Here is a 19,982-nt window from a genome sequence, read left to right on the forward strand (position 1 = left end):
AGTGGGCATTGTGACATTGTGGAAGAGACCCAGAAATAAACCTGGAGGGAAGAATTCACAATGAGTTGGCCAAATTATAATAATAATTATTATTATTATACCATATAATGCTCCCAGGAAGAAATGAGCAACTGGGAACTCCTGTGACTGACTAAAGAGGAACCTTTGGGCAAAATCTGTCAGAACCAACTACTGAACCTCTCCAAGGCTGTGACAAAACACACACACACGGTAAGTATAGTACATTGAAGTTGTCTATGTCTATCAAATTGATCCTCAGTAGCACAAACACCAAGTCATTTTCTGGAATCTACTAACTGGAATGTGGTGCTTTTTTTGAGTCTTCTGAGTTCACTCAATTTAACCATCGTCACTGCCATTAAATAATTTTGAATCCACTCGTTTATAAGCAGGAAAAGGGAATAATTCCAGAAGAAAGAAGAATAACTCCATCTTGGTGACCTCAATGCAACTTAGTTCTGTGGAGGCCTGCAACAATAACAATTTCCTAGTGACAGAATTAGAAATAAGAAAACTGATCTTATGTCTATGGGAACAGCATAGCATACATGATCTTCGGCAAAGGTCCGTGCAAAGTGACCAAGCTGCGATGGAGCGTTTGAGGGGGGTCCTCAAGCGGTAAGGAAATACATTGACATTATTGAGATGCATAGGCTTACTACATAATGTTGTCATTGGTGGGTGAGTTTAGCCTAAATATCTAACCTTTTTGACAAGATTCCCAAGGCGTCGCCCACGAAGCAAGACCAAACCTTTCCGTGATCCTCGTCTCAGTGGGCTCGTGCAGAGTTTGGGTGGGTTTTTGTTTGGCCTATTCCTCGCCCCTGTGTACGGAATGACTACACTGTTCGTACAGAACCAAGGACTGTGGTATTGCGTGTATACCACGATCGCCATAGCTTTCCTCTCAGCATTTGGCACGGCCTCTCCATCCGCGTGCGAGCGAATGTTGTGCTCATGATGCCAATGCTGTGTTCAAGTGAGTAGCCTACATATGAAGATTGTTTTAACCATACCACAAAAAAATTGTATATGTGCTGTGAGTTGAAATGCACCCAGTTACACAGTCAAATCAACACTTTGGCAACATTTAGACAGATAGTCCAATTCTGATCTTTTTAAACCCACTATTTTGTCTTTTTACTAATCACATTAGCTCTGGAAAATATCTAATGTGATTTGTCAAAATACCAATTAGTGTGAAAAAATATCAGAATTGGGCTGCCTTTCTAAACGTAGCCTTTCAAACAGAGAGAGACAAACGGGATTGATGCAAACTGGATATATTGTTTCCCAGGCTGGTGAAGGCACTTGCAGTATAAGGGAAAGACCACCATTTTGTACAAAACAGGTGGAGGTGCGTCCATGTCATAGCCTACCTGCAATCAATTAGAGCACACAAACAATTAATTCAAACGGACCAATAAGCTCAGTTCCAAAATCACATGGTTACCATGGTATTATGATACTTAGGATTTGTCTTCCACAGATTGTTTGTTTACATTTCTTCCATTGTGGCTAGATGGAGAAGGCCTACAGCTCAATCTAGTGGTAGGGTCGGGGACAACAATTGTTGACAACTAGCATTGTAGCTAAGCCTAACCCTAATCCTTTTCCTAACCTTAACCTCATTCTCCTAATGCATTACATTAATTCACATAACCTGCCATGTTAGTTATCTTAGCCTGCTATGTAAACATACCATCTGTGGCGACAAATCATCAGTATTACCACACTGGGAATGAACCTTTGTTTTGTTGTAGTACGCCAGAATACCCCACAGGCACCTCCAACCTGTTAACATTTTTCCCTGCTTTGAAAAGAAACATTTACTAAAAATAAAACACTACGTATGCTATCTTTCCTATAGGAGTTATGAGCAAGTGGCGACGCCTCCACGTTTACAAGTAGCTCACCCACTGGCTCAATCTCTTTAGGACAGTCAGTTTGGAGATGCCAGAAGGGCTGGTCCATATTCTTTCTAGTGGGCCTGTCTAACTTTTTTTGTGCAAAATTATCATGATCTGGCTTATAATGAGAGCCTCAAGGGGAAGAAAATGGGCCGTTGTGGGGGCCTCGAGGGGGGAGGGAAATGGGCTAGTGTTAGAAATGCCAGGACCGATTTCAGGTCACAGTCCGCCCCTGAGTTGACAAAAGCAGTGCAGAGGTGGAAGATGTGTAGGTAACTGCTGTTTGACTTGACAGGAAAATAAACTCAAGTTTTTAATCTTGGTGCTGAGCTAATGTGTTAATTAGTGCTAGCTAATTGCTGTAGACTATGGCATGTGATTGTTCTAGAATGGTATGTCCCTTATCGATGGGTGAATAAAGCTAAAGCAGCCAAGGTGATAATGGCTGGAGTTGTTTTTGCTTAGCCAAAGAACCCAACCAGACGTTCATTCAGGGGTTAAAGTTTTCCATTACTTCTGAGAGGTCGTTTTTTGAGTGTAGATCAGTGTAGATCCTCAATAATTTGAATATGGATTCATATGGATAATTTCAAATTCATTTATTTGAATAAATTAGGGCAGATGCAATGCGTCGCAGTTAAGCGAATTTTCAAAGCTATTTGTGATCCAGTTTGCTGATTTCCCATGGCGAGCCATCATGATTGGTTCTTGGCCCCCCCTTGGCCACCCCAGGAAAAACATCGGAGAAACGCCCCTGAGTGGAAGGAATGACCTACAATGCAATACTCAGTAGACCAACTTGTTCTGGGTACCACTAATGCACCTTTTTTTGAATTTCCTCACAGTGAAGGGCAAGAACTTCCTCCTGTTTCTCATCTTCTCCATCAAAGTTTTCCAGGGTGTTGGTCATGGGGCCCTGGACCAACACCCTGGAAAACTTTGACCGTGCAGCGGACAGCGTGGTGTGGGGCCGAACTTGCCATGAACCAGACCCAGCAGGTACGTCTGTGGGCCATGCTTATTCTAGCGCTGTCATTATTTGAAGACACTGTTAGTACAGTTATTGTATCTAACAATTTAACTCTCCAAATGAAGCCTTCCATTGATTTCTGTGCCCTCTGCCCCCTGTTACAGCTCGTTCCCTGAGAAACGTGTTACACTTCCTGGTCGGCATTGGCGAGATGTGTAATGACAAACTGGGCACCCCCTGTAAGAAATGTAACAAGCTGTTTTATGATGCCCGTGATGACTGCATGGAGCTCCTGTCTGCGTTCAACTTCCTTTGTCACATTGTGGATGGGTTCCGCCCCCTCTGTGGTCTAGCTCGAGGTTGGTTGACATGTTGTTCCATCATACAGTAGAATCACTATCCTCACTCACCCTTACTTCCATCAGCTGTCAGTAGTAGAGGAAGGGTAGCTGTTTGTCATAGTGTCAGATTAATAAATTATTGTCCACAGAGAAGCAGGTTCAATTCGCAAGAGTAGGAACCTGAAAGGCTTTAGCACATATACAGCTGTATCAATATAGCAAAGGAAATGTGAAAAGGACATCAATCACTGTGGAAGGTGTCTGTTGTTTAAAAATAAGAAAATCTATGGTAGTGTTATAATTAGGTTGTCATATCTGTATTGTCATTGTCGCAGTCTTCGCTCAATGTTTCTCTTATAGAGCCATTATGAAGGACAACTTTGTTAGGGCCTTGCCTCCTAACCATTACATATTTTATCTGAGACGTTTGTTCTCTGTTTTTAAGTCATTCTCAGCTAGCACATTTGGTTCCTTAGCAGTTTTGGGAATGTACGTTTTTGGTTTCCCATTGGTTGTGGGAATGAAGCCATAAGTTTACTTACCGTTAATTAAGGCTTTTGAAAAAGTTCTGAGAACAGAAGTGAAAATTTCACCTGTTCTGGGAACGTACATTTTCAGGTTGCAGGGAGGTTCTGAGGAAGTTTTCCTATGGTTTCCTGAGTTTTCCTGGGAGGTTTTATTAACAAATGGAAATTCTAGGTTATTTTAAGGTAATTCAATAACATTCTGAGAACATGTTTCAATAAGACTTAATAACACTGCTAGCTTAGGTTTACTGTTTTGAACTCCAAGCATAGATAGGACACATGGAAATGAATTTGCTTAGGCATTAATAATGCAAACACATTTGTTTTTTATTGTGGCATGGTGTCAGTGAGATTCAAACCTATGATATTCTGCTCTCTATCCATGGAATTAGTCCACTGCTCCATGAGGATGGAGCTAGCTAGCTAGTTTTTTAACTAATACAAAGCCATACATTTTTGTCAATTCAAACAGATTCTATTTCAAAGGAAACAAGCACTCATTAAGATCAGGTGTGGCCAGTTAGTGGGCATGGCCAACACACCTGAAAACACTTAACAAGACAGAGGATAGAGATAGCTTTGTTGATGCTGAGAATGGAAAGTTTATGTTCTTTAAACGTTAATGTTTTTATGGAAACTTTTCTTAACGTTCTGAGAACATTACTTTAAATAGAACCACGAGGAAACCTGCAAAAATGTTATGCTGAAGTACTGGAATTCCCATAGTAGAACTTAATTTCCTAACATTCTCTGAACATTCTGAGAAAATTCCTTTAAATAGAACCATGAGGAAACCTGCAGAAAACATTATGCTGAAGTTCTTGAATTCACATAGAAGAACGTTGTTTCTTAATGTTCTCTAAACATTCGGAGAACGTGACTTTAACTACAACCATTAGGAAACCTGTAGAAAACCTTCTGCTGAAGTATTGGAATTCCCACAGAAGAACATAGCTTCTTAATGTTCTCTTAACGTTCTGAGAACATTACTTTAATTATCATCAGAATCATGAGGAAAGCTGTAGAAAACATTATACTGAAATGACCACCGAAGAACATTGTTTCTTAACGTTCTCTGAACAATTTGAGAACATTACTTTAAATAGAACCATGAAGAAACCTATAGGAAATGTTATGGGAAGGTTGCATGCAAAATAACCATAGGTCAACCACGCTCTCACCAAGCTCTAAACAACATATGGTTCTCAGAACATTATGTGCTAGCTGGGTGGTCAGTAGTTTAAAATCTTTTGAAACTCAGTTAAAATGTAACCTTTTTTTGCACCCAAGCCTGTTTTTTCCGATTTTGGTGAAAAATTGCTGACTACAAATATGTTAGCTCATGGAAAAATATATCACCTATTGTTGTGAGGTTGACAATCAGTGTGGAGGTACAGCACAGCCCTCCTCTCTAGCTCTCTGGTAGCTCTGCGGTGCTCTGTGTTATTCTTAAGCCTAGGAGGGCAGGGTAACTTAGGATCCAAGGCCTAGTTAAAACCCTCCAGCCCCACACCGCCCTCAGGTTTCCTCTCACATTTCCCAGGAGGAGCGTGGCCGTGAGTCACCCTCCATCCCTCTACCTCCCCCTTCCATCCATCTGCCTCCCCTGTTTTCTTTTCAAATGAATTATTGTTTCATATCCACCGCTGCTCTCGGGCCAGCCAGGAGCCAGCCGGGCACTGGTGACTTTTTAATCCAAACATGACCCGAGGGCCAGAGACAGGAGGAAGAGAAAGAAAAGATGAAACGCACTTCCTGGCCTTTGGGAGATCTAGAATGCTGCTCTCAGCATAAAGTGAATGGTGGCATTTCACTTGCTAAACTATGAGTCATAAATCCTATATAATGCTGTCTTATAAACCTGACATGACACTTGGGTTTACTTTTAATGACCGTTCACAATGGTTTTATGAGACAATGAATACAGCCTGTGATGCAGAGATGCATTTGTCACGTAAATTAGCTAGAGGTTATGTCATTTGTAGGTATGAGGACAGTAATTATCAATACATTCCTCTCATGTCAGTTGGTCAGCTGTTTTGCATCATCCCTTCTTACATTGTTGGCCACATGAAGACAAAGATTGCTGCCCATAAGTAAAGTGCAGAGGTACAAAAACCTTGCCCTTGGAATAGAGAAGTAGTAGAAACTATTATAAGGTAGAACATTTTTCAATTGCATAACTCTACTGTAACTCCTTTTTGATGACCATTCTAAACAGTCACAAATGCACAGTGGCACATTCTTGAAGTGCCTCTTTGCTCTCTTCCAGCAACCATAGCAGCTTTCGAGAAGATGGAGTTTGAGTTCAACATATCGGCCTCTATGCACTTTGACATGAATGTGAACACCAGTCAGTCGCTGCAACAGGTGTCACAGGATATGATGGAGGAAGTGTCGGTGTAGCTGGGACGTTTCCAGGAAGTGATGGGGCTAATAGCCTACATAGGTCTCTTCCTTCTGCTGCTAATGTACCTACGGTGAGTCTATATTCATTCACATGGGTCATGCAAACAAGGTTTGACAAGGAGCGGTATACTCTATAGCAGGGTTTCCCCTGATTTTGGGAAACCCTGCTCTATACTCTGTGTGTGTGTGTGTGTTTTTAAAGGGCTGTCCTGTACAAACACAAGTACCTGCACCAGGATGACTTTGACAACACTTACATCACAGAGCAGTTTGAGGAGCTCAAGGAGAGATTGGCTAGAGAGGGAAAACCTCCTGTCTAACCGCTCAGCCAGAGAGAGGCCCGCACCTACATCAGACCATGTGAGTGGAGCAGGAAGAATGCACAGGAAAGAGGAGAAGAAAAGATAAATGGATTGTAGGGGGGAAGCAGTGTGGGTGTTGATAGAAAAGGTAGGGAGCGAAAGGATATAGAGAAATAAAAAAAATGACAGAGAACAACAACAACAAAAACATCTAGAAAGGTGAAACGAGAAAGTCAGTGTAACATTGATGTCATGGCAGTGAAAACACCCATCTAACCTAACCTCCCCTCCCACACACCCATCTCTGTCCTCTAGTCTCAGTGTACCTGACGACCAGGGAGCGGTGGACGGCTGCCCTCAGCGCAGTGTCCATTCTCAGGCACATAGCCATGGGATGCCTGGTGGTGGCACTGGACCTGGTGGTCTTCTGGATGTTTGACCTGGTGCACCACCAAGCCCAGGGGGACATCGTGGACAGAGGTGAGACAGTCCGGCTACAGGGAAATGGATGATGTCCAGGTCAATTCAGGTCAAGGTTATTTACTGTAATAAATACATTTAAATCTTACTAGCCACCCCACCCATCAGTGTACTCACAGGTGCATGGTTAAAAACAGGAATAGATGAGAGGTATAATATCTGCATTCGTTATTGCTTCCAAAAAGTATATTTACCTGAATGAAACCAGAAACACTGCTAACAAACCGAGTCTCAAAACATGTTTGTACAGCTATTTTGTTTGTACACATTTTGTTTGGGCTGTTATTTTGGACATAACAGTTTATTTTATGAGAGAAAGTGGTTGTTCCGTGTGATGAATAACCTTGCCTGGAACCTGAAGTCTATCAGTTTACTCCATTCTATTCAGTCCAATAAAGGAATTAAACTGGACATCAGTTTCCAATTAAATACTATAGTACAGATTATTCTAATGAAATTGTATATCAAACCATATTTGGAACAAACAACATCATCCAAGACATTGTGCTCTCTCTAGCACCCATCGTATTGGTAGTGGAAGTAAATGGCACAGGCAATGCCTCGGACATCTTCAAGGACATAGTAGCTGCCTTTGCCATTCTGCAGAAGGGCAGCATCACTGTTCTCAGCAAGAAGTGTCTGATGAAGCCTTCAGAGCCAGACCACTCAGGATACATGCTCATACGTAGGTAACACTTAGACTAGTAGTATTTAGTATTTACTAGGATCCCCAAGGACAAGGCAGCAGCTACTCTACCTGGGGTCCAAACAGGAATAAAACAATTACATGAAAACAAAACAACAGCCTACATTATAAATACAATACATTATTACACGTATTACAAATGTAGAATAGAACATTTACAATACTGAAATGAGGGGCTATGCACTCTATGGAAAATAATGAACGACGTGAAAGGTGTGTTCCACCAAGCCTTAGTGGAGTGGAACTGACCGTCCATGGAGTTACATTATTTTCCAGAGAATGCATAGAGCCACAAGTTGATTATCCCTTTTATACCATGGCTATAACTAGTTAATTTAACACATTTGGCACAATTCAGTCAGAGTTTCCTCTTGTTTGTGAGCAATAGCATAAATTATTTGTTTAACAGTGTTATCTGACAAAGGTATTGACGTGAGTTTCTGTGCCTCTGCCTCCCAACACGTTGTTTTCACCATATCAATTCCAGCCGGTAATATCAAAGTCTCTGCAATAGTGTATCGTTTCATAGCGTAGTGGGCCTAGCCATTCACCGTGGGAATGATTCAAGTGCAACGGTCAAGTGCGGCCTTTTCCCATGATCTAAGAGCGCTCTCTGGTTTAATAATTTATATATAAAGGTATATATTTAGATTTTGGGGGGATTTTGGAAATTCTCCCGCAACTCCATTTTCATATCAGGCCCCCGCATGGGGTCGCGAACCCTCGTTTGGAAACCGCTGGTTTGGGGAATGATTTGTACCAAGTACAATGCATTTAGGTTTTGATATATTTAGGACTAGCTTATTACTAGCCACCAATTCTAAAACTGACTTCAGATCTTTGTTTTGCAGTGATTTCACTTGCTGTGGTAGTTGACGTGTATAATGTTGAGTCATCAGCGTACATATACGCACTGGCTTTACTAAGGCTAGTGGTAGGATATTAGTAAAAATAGAAAAAAGTAAAGGGCCAAGACAGCTACCTTGAGGTATGCATAAATCTACTTGGTTTAAGTTAGAGAGACATCCATTAAATAACACCCTCTGCGTTCTGCTAGACAGGTAACACTCGATCTACAATATGGCAGAGGATGTAAACCCATAAAACATAGTCTGCTGCTGAAAAAACCTATGATCGATAATGTCAATAGCTGCACTGAAGTCTAACAAAACAGCTCCCACAATCTTCTTATTATCAATTTCTTTCAGCCAATCATCAGCCATTTGTGTCAGTGCCATACATGTTGAGTGCCCTTCCCTATAAGCGTGCTGAAAGTCAGCTGTTAATTTGTTTACTGTGAAATAGCATTGTATCTAGTCAAACACAATTTTTCCCCAAAAGTTTACTAAGGGTCGGTAGCAGGATTGGTTGGCTGTTTGAATTAGTAAAGGGTGCTTTGTTATTCTTAGGTAGCAGAATGACTTTTGCTTCCCTCCAGGTCTGAGTACACACACTTTCCTGTAGGCTTAGATTGAAGAGGTGGCAATATAGTCCACAACCATTTTACTGAGTTACAGTTCATATAAGGAAATCAGTCAATTGAAATAAATTCATTAGGCCCTAATCTATGGATTTCACATGACTGGGCAGGGGTGCAGCCATGGATGGGTCTGGGAGGGCATAGGCCCACCTATTTGGGAGCCAGGCCCACCCATTGGGGATCCAGGCCCAGCCAATCAAAATAAGTTTTTCCCCACAAAGGGGCTTTATTACAGGCAGAAATACTCCTCAGTTTCATTAGCTGTCCAGGTGACTGATCTCAGAAAATTCCGCAGGTGAAGAAGCCGGATGTGTAAGTTTTGGACAGGCGTGGTTACATGTGGTCTGCGGTTGTGAGGCCGGTTGGATGTACTGCCAAATTCTCTAAAACGACGTTGGAGGCGGCTTATGATAGAGAAATTAACATTAAATTCTCTGGCAACAGCTCTGGGGGACATTCCTGCAGTCAGCATTTCAATTGTATGCTCCCTCAACTTGAGACATCTGTGGCATTGTGTTGTGACAAAACTGGACATTTTAGTGGCCTGTTGTGCCCAGCACAAGATGCACCTGTGTAATGATCATGCTGTTTAATCAGCTTCTTGATATGCCACACCTGTCAGGTGGATGGATTATCTTGGCAGAGGAGAAATGGACACTAGCTGGGATGTTAACACATTTGTGCATAAAATGTGAGAGAAATAAGCTTTTTGTGTGTTTGGAAAATGTCTTAGATCTTTTGTTTCAGCTCATTAAACATGGCACAAACATTTTACATTTTGTGTTTATATTTTTGTTCAGTAAATGTATTTTTTTGTGGACTTTTAACATTAAAATATCTGGTAGAACTTGCCCCTAAGATTAACATGCAGGTAACTGCCAAAATAATGGAAACACTTGAGTAAATGGGGGATACAAAGTATATTGAAAGCAGATGCTTCCACACAGGTGTGGCTCCTGAGTTAATTAAGCAATTAACATCCCATCATGCTTAGGGTGATGTATAAAATTATTTGGGCCATTATTTTTGCTACCATGGCTATGCTCCCATAGGATGACAATGCTCCTATCCACAGGTGGTCACTGAATGTTTTGATGATCATGAAAACAATGTTAACCATATGCCATGGACTTCTCAGTTTTTTATTTTTTTATTTCACCTTTATTTAACCAGGTAGGCTAGTTGAGAACAAGTGTCTCCATTTGCAACTGCGACCTGGCCAAGATAAAGCATAGCAGTGTGAACAAACAACACAGAGTTACACATGGAGTAAACAATAAACAAGTCAATAACATGGTAGAAAAAAAGAATCTATATACAATGTGTGCAAAAGGCATGAGGGTAGCAATAAATCGAATAATTACAATTTAGCAGATTAACACTGGAGTGATAAATCATCAGATGATCATGTGCAAGAAGAGATACCGTGTGTGCAAAAGAGCAGAAAAGTAAATAAATAAAAGCAGTATGGGGGTGAGGTAGGTAAATTGGGTGGGTAGTTTACAGATGGACTATGTACAGCTGCAGCGATCGGTTAGCTGCTCGGATAGCAGATTTTTAAAGTTGTTGAGGGAGATAAAATCTCCAACTTCAGAGATTTTTGCAATTCGTCCAGTCGCAGGCAGCAGAGAACTGGAAGGAAAGGCGTCCAAATGAGGTTTTGGCTTTAGGATGATCAGTGAGATACACCTGCTGGAGCGCGCTGTGCGGGTGGGTGTAGCCATCTGACCAGTGAACTGAGATAGGCGGCACTTTACCTAGCATAGCCTTGTAGATGACCTGGAGCCAGTGGGTCTGACGACGAACATGTAGCGAGGGCCAGCCACTAGGGCATACAGGTCCAGTGAGTGGTGGGCGTTATAGGTGCTTTAGTAACAAAACGAATGGCACTGAATAAACTGCATCCAGTTTGCTGAGTAGAGTATTGGAAGCTATTTTGTAGATGACATCGCCGAAGTCGAGGATCGTAGGATAGTCAGTTTTACTAGGGTAAGTTTGGCGGCGTGAGTGAAGGAGGCTTTTTGCGGAATAGAAAGCCGATTCTTGATTTGATTTTGGATTGGAGATGTTTGATATGAGTCTGGAAGGAGTTTGCAGTCTAGCCAGACACCTAGGTACTTATAGATGCCAATATCATAGGTCAGGTACGTAGCAGGGTGTGATGCTAGTCGGGCGTGCGGGTGCAGGCAGGAACGGTTGAAAAGCATGCATTTGGTTTACTAGCGTTTAAGAGCAGTTGGAGGCCACGGAAGGAGTGTTGTATGGCATTGAAGCTCGTTTGGAGGTTAGATAGCACAGTGTCCAAGGAAGGGCCGGAAGATATAGAATGTGTCGTCTGCGTAGAGGTGGATCAGGAATCGCCCGCAGCAAGAGCAACATCATGATGTATACAGAGAAAAGAGTCGGCCCGAGAATTGAACCCTGTGGTACCCCCATAGAGACTGCCAGAGAGACGGACAACATGCCCTCCGATTTGACACACTGAACTCTGTCTGCAAGTAGTTTGTGAACCAGGCAAGGCAGTCATTAGAAAAACCGAGGCTACTGAGTCTGCGATAAGAATATGGTGATTGACAGAGTCGAAAGCCTTGGCCAGGTCGATGAAGACGCGCACAGTAATGTCTTTTATCGATGGCGGTTATGATATCGTTTAGTACCTTGAGCGTGGCTGAGGTGCACCCGTGACCGGCTCGGAAACCGGATTGCACAGCGGAGAAGGTACGGTGGGATTCGAGATGGTCAGTGATCTGTTTGTTGACTTGGCTTTCGAAGACCTTAGATAGGCAGGGCAGGATGGATATAGGTCTGTAACAGTTTGGGTCCAGGGTGTCTCCCCCTTTGAAGAGGGGGATGACGCGGCAGCTTTCCAATCCTTGGGATCTCAGATGATACGAAGGAGAGGTTGAACAGGCTGGTAATAGGGGGTGCGACAATGGCGGCGGACAGTTTCAGAAATAGGGGGTCCAGATTGTCAAGCCCAGCTGATTTGTATGGGTCCAGGTTTTCCAGCTCTTTCAGAACATCTGCTATCTGGATATGGGTAAAGAGAAGCTGGGGAGGCTTGGCGAGTAGCAGCGGGGGGCGGGGCTGTTGGCCAAGGTTGGAGTCGCCAGGAGGAAGGCATGCCAGCCATTAGAAATGTTTGTTGAAGTTTTCGATTATCACGGACTTATCAGTGGTGACCGTGTTACCTAGCCTCAGTGCAGTGGGCAGCTGGGAGGAGGTGCCTCTGTTTTCCATGGACTTTACAGTATCCCAGAACTTTTTGGAGTTAGAGCTACAGGATGCAAATTTCTGCTTGAAAAAAGCTGGCCTTTGCTTTCCTGACTGACTGCGTGTATTGGTTCCTGACTTCCTGAACAGTTGCATATCGCGGGGCTCTTCGATGCTATTGCAGTTCGCCACAGGATGTTTTTGTGCTGGTCGAGGGCAGTCAGGTCTGGAGTGAACCAAGGCTATATCTGTTCTTGGTTCTGCATTTTTTGAACGAGCATGCTTGTCTAATATGGTGAGGAAGTAACTTTTAAAGAATGACCAGGCATCCTCAACTGACGGGATGAGGTCAAATCCTTCCAGCGGTACCCGGGCCAGGCGATTAGAAAGGCCTGCTCGCAGAAAGTGTTTTAGGGAGCGTTTGACAGTGATGAGGGGTGGTCGTTTGACCGCGGACCCGTGGCGGATACAGGCAATGAGCAGTGATCGCTGAGATCTTGATTGAAGACAGCAGAGGTGTATTTGGAGGCAGGTTGGTCAGGATAAGTCTATTAGGTGCCCATGTTTACGGATTTAGGGTTGTACCTGTGGGTTCCTTGATGATTTGTGTGAGATTGAGGGCATCAAGCTTGGATTGTAGGACTGCGCGGGTGTTAAGCATATCCCAGTTAGGTCACCTAACAGAACAAACTCTGAAGCTAGATGGGAGCGATCAATTCACAGATGGTGTCCAGGGCACAGCTGGGAGCTGAGAGGGGTCGGTAGCAGAGCGCAACAGTGAGAGACTTATTTCTGGAGAGATTAATTTTTAAAATTAGAAGTTCGAACTGTTTGGGCATAGACCTGGAAAGTATGACGAAACTTTGCAGGCTATCTCTGCAGTAGATTGCAACTCCTCCCCCTTGCAGCTATTCATTTGACGGAAAGTGTTATAGTTGGGTATGGAAATCCCAGAATTTTTGGTGCCTTCCTAAGCCAGGATTCGACACGGCAAGGACATCAGCGGTTGGCAGAGTGTGCTATAAGCGGTGAGTAAGGCAAACTTAGGAGGAGGCTTCTGATGTTGACATGCATGAGGCCAAGGCTTTTTCGATCACAGAAGTCAACAAATGAGGTGGACTGGGACATGCAGGGCCTGGGTTACCTCCACATCACCCGAGGAACAGAGGAGTAGTAGGATGAGGGTGCGGCTAAAGGCTATCAAAACTGGTCGCTCCTAGAGCATTGTGACAAAGAATAAAAGGAGCAGATTAGGCGTGGTCGAATAGATTCTGGCATAATGTGCAGACAGGGTATGGTGGGGCACGGGTACAGCCGAGGCAAGCCCAGGCACTGGGTGATGATAAGAGAGTTGTATCTCTGGACATGCTGGTCTCAATGGTGAGGTCACCGCATGTGTGGGGGGTGGACAAAGAGAGGTATCAGAGGTACGGAGAGTGGAACTAGCGGTCCATTGCAAAACCAAAACAATGATAATGATAACTAGCCTGAACAACAGTATGCAAGGCATATTGATATTTGAGAGAGACATACAATAAGCATAAAGTGATTGCAGGTCTTGATTGGAGAGCTAGCTAAAACAACAGGTAAGATAACAGCAGCAATAACAGGGTGCTAGTCTAACACAGCAACAACAGGTAAAAATGGCGACGACTAGGCAGAGAGAGGTCGGATTAACTACACACAGATCCTGAGTTAAGCACAGAGCCGACAGAATAAAACACAAATAAACAAGAATGGAGTACGTGAATTAATGGACAGTCAAGCAGCATCAGCTATGTAGCACATTGATCATAGTGTCCAGGGGGCAGCCGTAGATGGAGCAGGGAGGCCTCCACTAACACTAGCACGCGGCGTTTAAAGTTAGTAGCCCGGGGGGTGTCTGCTCAGACGGAGCGGGGTCTGCTCAGACGGTCGTGTCGACAGAGAATCCAAGCCGATGCGATGGCGAAAGAGAGGTTGTGAATTGTAGAATTGTTTCTAACTGGTGTCTAGCTGTGGCTTTAGCTGCCAGTGGCGCTAGCTGCGCTAGCTGCAAGCTATGCTGTGAGGATCAGAAGTAGTGGCTCAGGGATACGCGAGCGAATCCGCTTGTTGTCGAGAGACAGTCCCGATGCTGGTAAATTGTGAGTAATATCCAGGCTAATAACAGGGGCTGGTGTCTGTGCAGAAGGTAAAAAGCTGCTAGCAGCGGCAAAAAATGGCTAAATTAGCTTGTAGCTGATTTAACCAGTTGTGATGGATTGGCAGGGCTCTGTGTCGGCAAAAAAGGTCCAGTCCAATTGGCAAAAGAGGTATTGTAGCCCAAAGAATTCGCTGGAGACCTCTTCGCTAGCCGGCAGATGGGCCTAGCTCGAGGCTAGCTCAAGGCTAACTGGTGCTTCTTCGGGACAGAGGTGTTAGCCAGTAGTAGCCACTCGGTTGCAGCTAGCTAGCTGTGATGTACGGTGTAATTGTCCAGAGCTTGCGTCAGGAATCCGGTTGATGTGGTAGAGAAAAAAGCAGTCCTATATGCTCTGGGTTGATTATCGCGCTCTGCAGTCACGTGGGGCAGGGTCATCTGGTCCCGTAAGCCTCCGAAGCTCGGCTTGTACCGAGATTAAGGCGCGCGGGTGAAGACCGCAGCAGTGGCTAACTGACTACTAGCTAGTTATCTGGCTAGCTTCTGATTGGGGTTACGGTTCTAAAGTATAAAAAATAGCAGGTCCGTACCACATTGGGTGAGGCGGAATGTAGGAATGTATATTCAGTTCCTAGATGGAAAGTGAAATTAAAATATATACGAAATGTATACGAAAAATACGAGGACTATTTACACGGGACAAAACAAACACACGTCCGACTGCTACGCCATCTTGGATTAAAAAATGATGGAATTTGTCATAGAAGAATGGTGTCTCTAGAGCTCCAGACACAACAGTCAATGCCTGGGTGCATTGAAGCTGTTCTGGCTCGTGGTGATCCAACTCCCTATTAAGATGCTTTATGTTGGTGTTTCCTTTATTTTGGCAGTTATCTGTATCTATGCCTTGGCCTAGGGTTATGGAGTAAATTCTACAGGGTCTCTGTATTTTTTGCTGTTTAACACTGACACCCAGTGGCCAAAATAAGCTGTTTGCTTTGCTTCCTCTCTCTCAACACAGGATTCCTCTATGGACTCTCCTTGTTCATTGTGTTTGCTGGAAGCTACGTCAAGTGCTTAAGGAGGCTCGTGTGTGCCAGGTACTACCCGAAACGAGAACGGGTACGTTATGACCCAGTCACAACTCTCTCCTTATCTGTCCAGTCCCAAACCCCTCTAGCCCTTACCACCTCTGTGTTTTGCTGATCTGAGGGAACCAGGTAGGTGTAGTAATAGCTGGATACATTCCCAGTGGACTTAGCTGTCGCTTACACCTATCCATTTCGTTTAGATCTGCAAACACTGACGAGTTACGGGTTGTCAGTTACATAAAAACTACACTGAAATAAAAAGATCCACAGATAGATTTGTTCACAATAGCCACTTCAGGTTGTGGTTTTGGGCAGGCACAATAGAACTTGTTCTGCAGTAGTCTGCTGGTCTGGGAGTCTAGGAGAAAGAGGAATGTGAACCATGCATAGAATTGAAACAATGCCAAGACTTCAGGGGAACAGGCAGGTCAGCACTGCACAACAATACAGATGTGCGTATCTTGATTCCAGGACAAAAGAACAGACAGAAATGTTATGCTTAAAAAGTTAATACAGTTTGATCACGTTCTCTTCTTGTCATGTCAAAGGTAGACAAACTATTTAACCAGATAAAAAAACTATATCCATTTTGTTGCCGATTCTGGTCTTATGTAGTGGCGGTCTTTGTCATTGTTTGTATACTAGTAGTGGCATGGTTAGCATCACACTCAGCTATTATCTTTTACAAACTGGTGTGACAGGGAAGGTGTTGCATCATTCTAATGGCAGTGTTCATACACGTTGCCAGCAGTTTCAGGTTTAGTGTCACTACATTTTATACTAGACTGTTGGATCAGATGGAATTCAAACCATGTACAGAATGTTGAGCATCAGCACCGGGTCTGTGTACCGTAACTTAATCTACGTGCACACATAACTCTATGTACAGGTAACTGCCAAAATAAAGGAAACACAAACTAAAAGTGTTCTAATAGGGCGTTGGGCCACCACAAGCCACCAGAACAGCTTCAATGCACCTTGGCATAGATTCTACAACTGTCTGGAACTCTAATGGAGGGATGCGACACCATTCTTCCACGAGAAATTCCATAATTTGGGTTTCTGTTAAAATGGTGGTGGGAAACGCTGTCTCAAGCCTCGTTCACATCACCCATAAGCACCACGTTGCGTTGCGCCTCATGTCATGCATTTCAATGGGGACGTCCATAACGGAGTGCAAATGCAATGCCCCCTTGCAGTTTAAGGCTCCGTTGCAGGACGGACGCTGCAAACTTTGACGTTTTTCAAACTTTGCGTCAACTTCAGTCCAGCCAGAGTCTGTCGAAGAACAGGAAGTTGCCAGACCACAGAGATATGTGGTTTTCGGTAATGGCTTTATGGGATAGCTAGCAACTTCCTRTAAGTGAATACTATTTTAATAGCAATGTTAAATAATTATATTATACGACTGTTGCCTCCCGTTTTAAGTTTATTGTGATGATAATAACGTTTGTTTTTGATGATAATTATTAGGCGGAGGTCGCTAGCTACAATGGTATCTTCAACCTAGCCTAGCTTTTAGCTACCTGCTCTGCAGTGCCAGCTAGCTTGACTTGTTATAGAAACAAGTTGAGGAAAAAGTAACTAAACAAAACATGTTTTATTATCACCTGTAACAATATATTTACCCTGTCTTGAATGAAAAGGTCACATTTGGTAATCTCACTAAATAAATGCAATCTCTGACGAGAAACAAGCTCTCCTCCATCTTGCATTACAAACACTACACTTGTCCATTCAGTAGTGGGGCAAGACTCCGTGAAGATGACGTACGGTGTAATGAAGTACGTCACAATGTAAACGGGGAGGGGGGGCGCCGTAAACACGCGCCACTACAGAATCTCCCATAAGTGTTCAATTGGGTTGAGAATTGAGATCTGGTGACTGAGACACACACACACACCCTTTAAACCCCCTGCTTTGAGACCCCTCTTTCATAGTCACTGAGAACGCTTCTAGCCATGGTAGCCAAAATAATGGGCAACTGGGCATTTTTATACATGACCCTAAGCATGATGGGATGTTAATTGCTTAATTAACTCAGGAACCACTGTAGTGGCATATTTCTGCTTTACCAAATGAGTTACAAACTACACACCAGTCAGAGTTATACTTAAATTACATCTTTAATAATAATAAGCTTTGCAATAGCATTTGACTTTCAACAATTCACTATTTCTAATGAACCGTTAAGTACCAACAGAAAAGTACAAAGATCTTTTATAGCCAAGATACACCCCTCTCAACTTACATGATGAATCACAGATCTTAGGAACAGTTCACAAAGAAAGACTTTTACTTGAGAAAGATATCTATAAACCATAGCAGACAGTTACTGCTGTGTCAACAGTTTTCATTGTAAAGACCAGTGTCTGGCCCCCTTACTCCAAAAGGGAACCGTCTCTCCCTGGTACGGCATAGAACAGAACCATTAGCTCATCCAATGGCATATATCAATTGTCAACTCTAGATACTCCCATCTCAAGTAAACCCCCTCTTGACTCCACTCCCGGACAAGCTCACTGAGGGGAGTGAGCCTCTAGGTCATACACTGTCCCAGGATAAGTGTAAGATCAGAGAGGACATACAATGTTTCCAGACACTGCCATACACCTCCCCCCAATGGGAAAAGGAGGGAGTGACTGGCGCACAGACATTGTGGAGACAAGTAATTGGTTCTCCATTAATCACGCCGTCCCTTCACATTGTTTAAGAATAGGTAAAGACACATTCACATATGAAGACAATGTTCCATTCTGTCCTCTTCCCTTTCTGATATTCTGCATAGCACCAGGGACATGTGAAAGACAAGCCTGACCTCTCCCCTCTCTGGGCCTCAGGTGACTGAGCCCCAGCTGAGGGAAAAGTGCAACTGCCAACACTATAGTCCAAAAGGATACATTCTAATGACAAGTATCTCACATAAGCATATTATGCAAATAAAACATCTTAATTATCTATGTTACCCAACTAATTCTGATTCATCCGCCACACCTGTGTGGAAGCATCTGCTTTCAATATACTTTGTATCCCTAATTTACTCACGTGTTTCCTTTATTTTGGCAATTACCTGTATATGTCTATTGTCTGCCGATAGGTATTTATTGTCTTTCCCTGGTGGCAATCTAATTTCTTCTCTGAGATTGACAAAGCATGATCAGGAAATTATATAGATTATCTACTGGGCCAGGCTGCAGATGCATTCTATTTGTCCAGCGCCTTTTCCAGATCCAGACACTTTAAACATAACATAGAGCAGGTAATGGTGTTTCTCGTTCCTCTGTGGGGCAGGAGCGGGTGCATCTCCTCCACAGGAGGATCCAGTCTCTAGGTAAAGCCCTTCCTGTAGCCAGGAATAGGGCAGAAGGAGAGGGACCCAGATTCCTCCAGACACTCAGAACCTAGTAAAATGAATGTCAATTTCACCTAAATCTCCCATTCTTGAAGCCATTTCGCATCTTTTCACCATGTTAGTCTTTTAACTAGTGCATTTTTTTTGCCCATGCAAATCCAGAATGTACAGGACTGTAACACGTTACACATATTTATAGTGGATGTGTGTACAGATAACTTTGACACATCACTAATGTTATTACAGCTAATGATGTGTTCTTTAATCTAGCCTCCCAGGTGGGTCCTACCTGGCTGAAATTCTGGGGGTGTCCTCTGTCTCTTGCATGGCCTGTGGAAGGGGAGGAGAGGGACAGRRYGACCCCAGCATGGTCACATGCATCACCCCTCAGTGTAAAGGTACAGCAGCCGAACTCAGGCCTTTAAGGTTGTCTTTGTTTGGGGATTTTTGTTTTTGTTTATAGGACCTCCTTGAAAAGTAGATAGATCTGTTTCCTCTACAAGCTCATAAATGTTACCTGCCTTTCATGTACCGCTTTTTTTTGTGTCATAAAATCTTTCCTTTTTCCTTGTAAAATGAAATGGAGTTTGACCTTACTGTGTGTACAGTGAGGGAGTTGACCGTGTTAAACTGTTGACTCAGCCTAGAAGGATAAGAATTCAGCTAACACCTTTGGTGAAGCACCACGAGGGGTGTTTCTCAAAGCCAGATTTGCAACTCTTTGGAACCACTTGTTACTTGTTGTTTCAGAATGTTAACCCATGTTTGCAGCCCATATCTTTGATGCTATTTTGTGAAATAGCCCCTGGTCTTGATGAGTTGTATGTTCCTCTTGGCAATCTGACTTTTCTGTTCCATTCAACTGCTCCACTGTGGTTTGTTGCACTCTAATCCGTGTGCTGTTTTAACGTTACACAGGGGTATACTGTAAGCAGTGCTTCCAGAGTATGGGCCAGGTGTGCGCAGTTTGCATGGGACCCCTGACCTTTCAGGAGGACTGTGAGGAAGAGCTGGGAGTCTTCCACAGCGACACATTACACATGATGACCACCTGTTAG

The 19,982-nt window shown here is 43.4% G+C and overlaps 1 pseudogene; it reads left to right on the forward strand.

The window, feature by feature from the left end:
- Positions 1–610: 610 nt before the first annotated feature.
- Positions 611–19,982, forward strand: LOC111965015 (DC-STAMP domain-containing protein 2-like; annotated as a pseudogene).

The sequence above is a fragment of the Salvelinus sp. IW2-2015 genome, linkage group LG6.1 (genome assembly GCF_002910315.2).
Source record: "Salvelinus sp. IW2-2015 linkage group LG6.1, ASM291031v2, whole genome shotgun sequence".
In the NCBI taxonomy this organism is placed as follows: Eukaryota; Metazoa; Chordata; class Actinopteri; order Salmoniformes; family Salmonidae; genus Salvelinus; species Salvelinus sp. IW2-2015.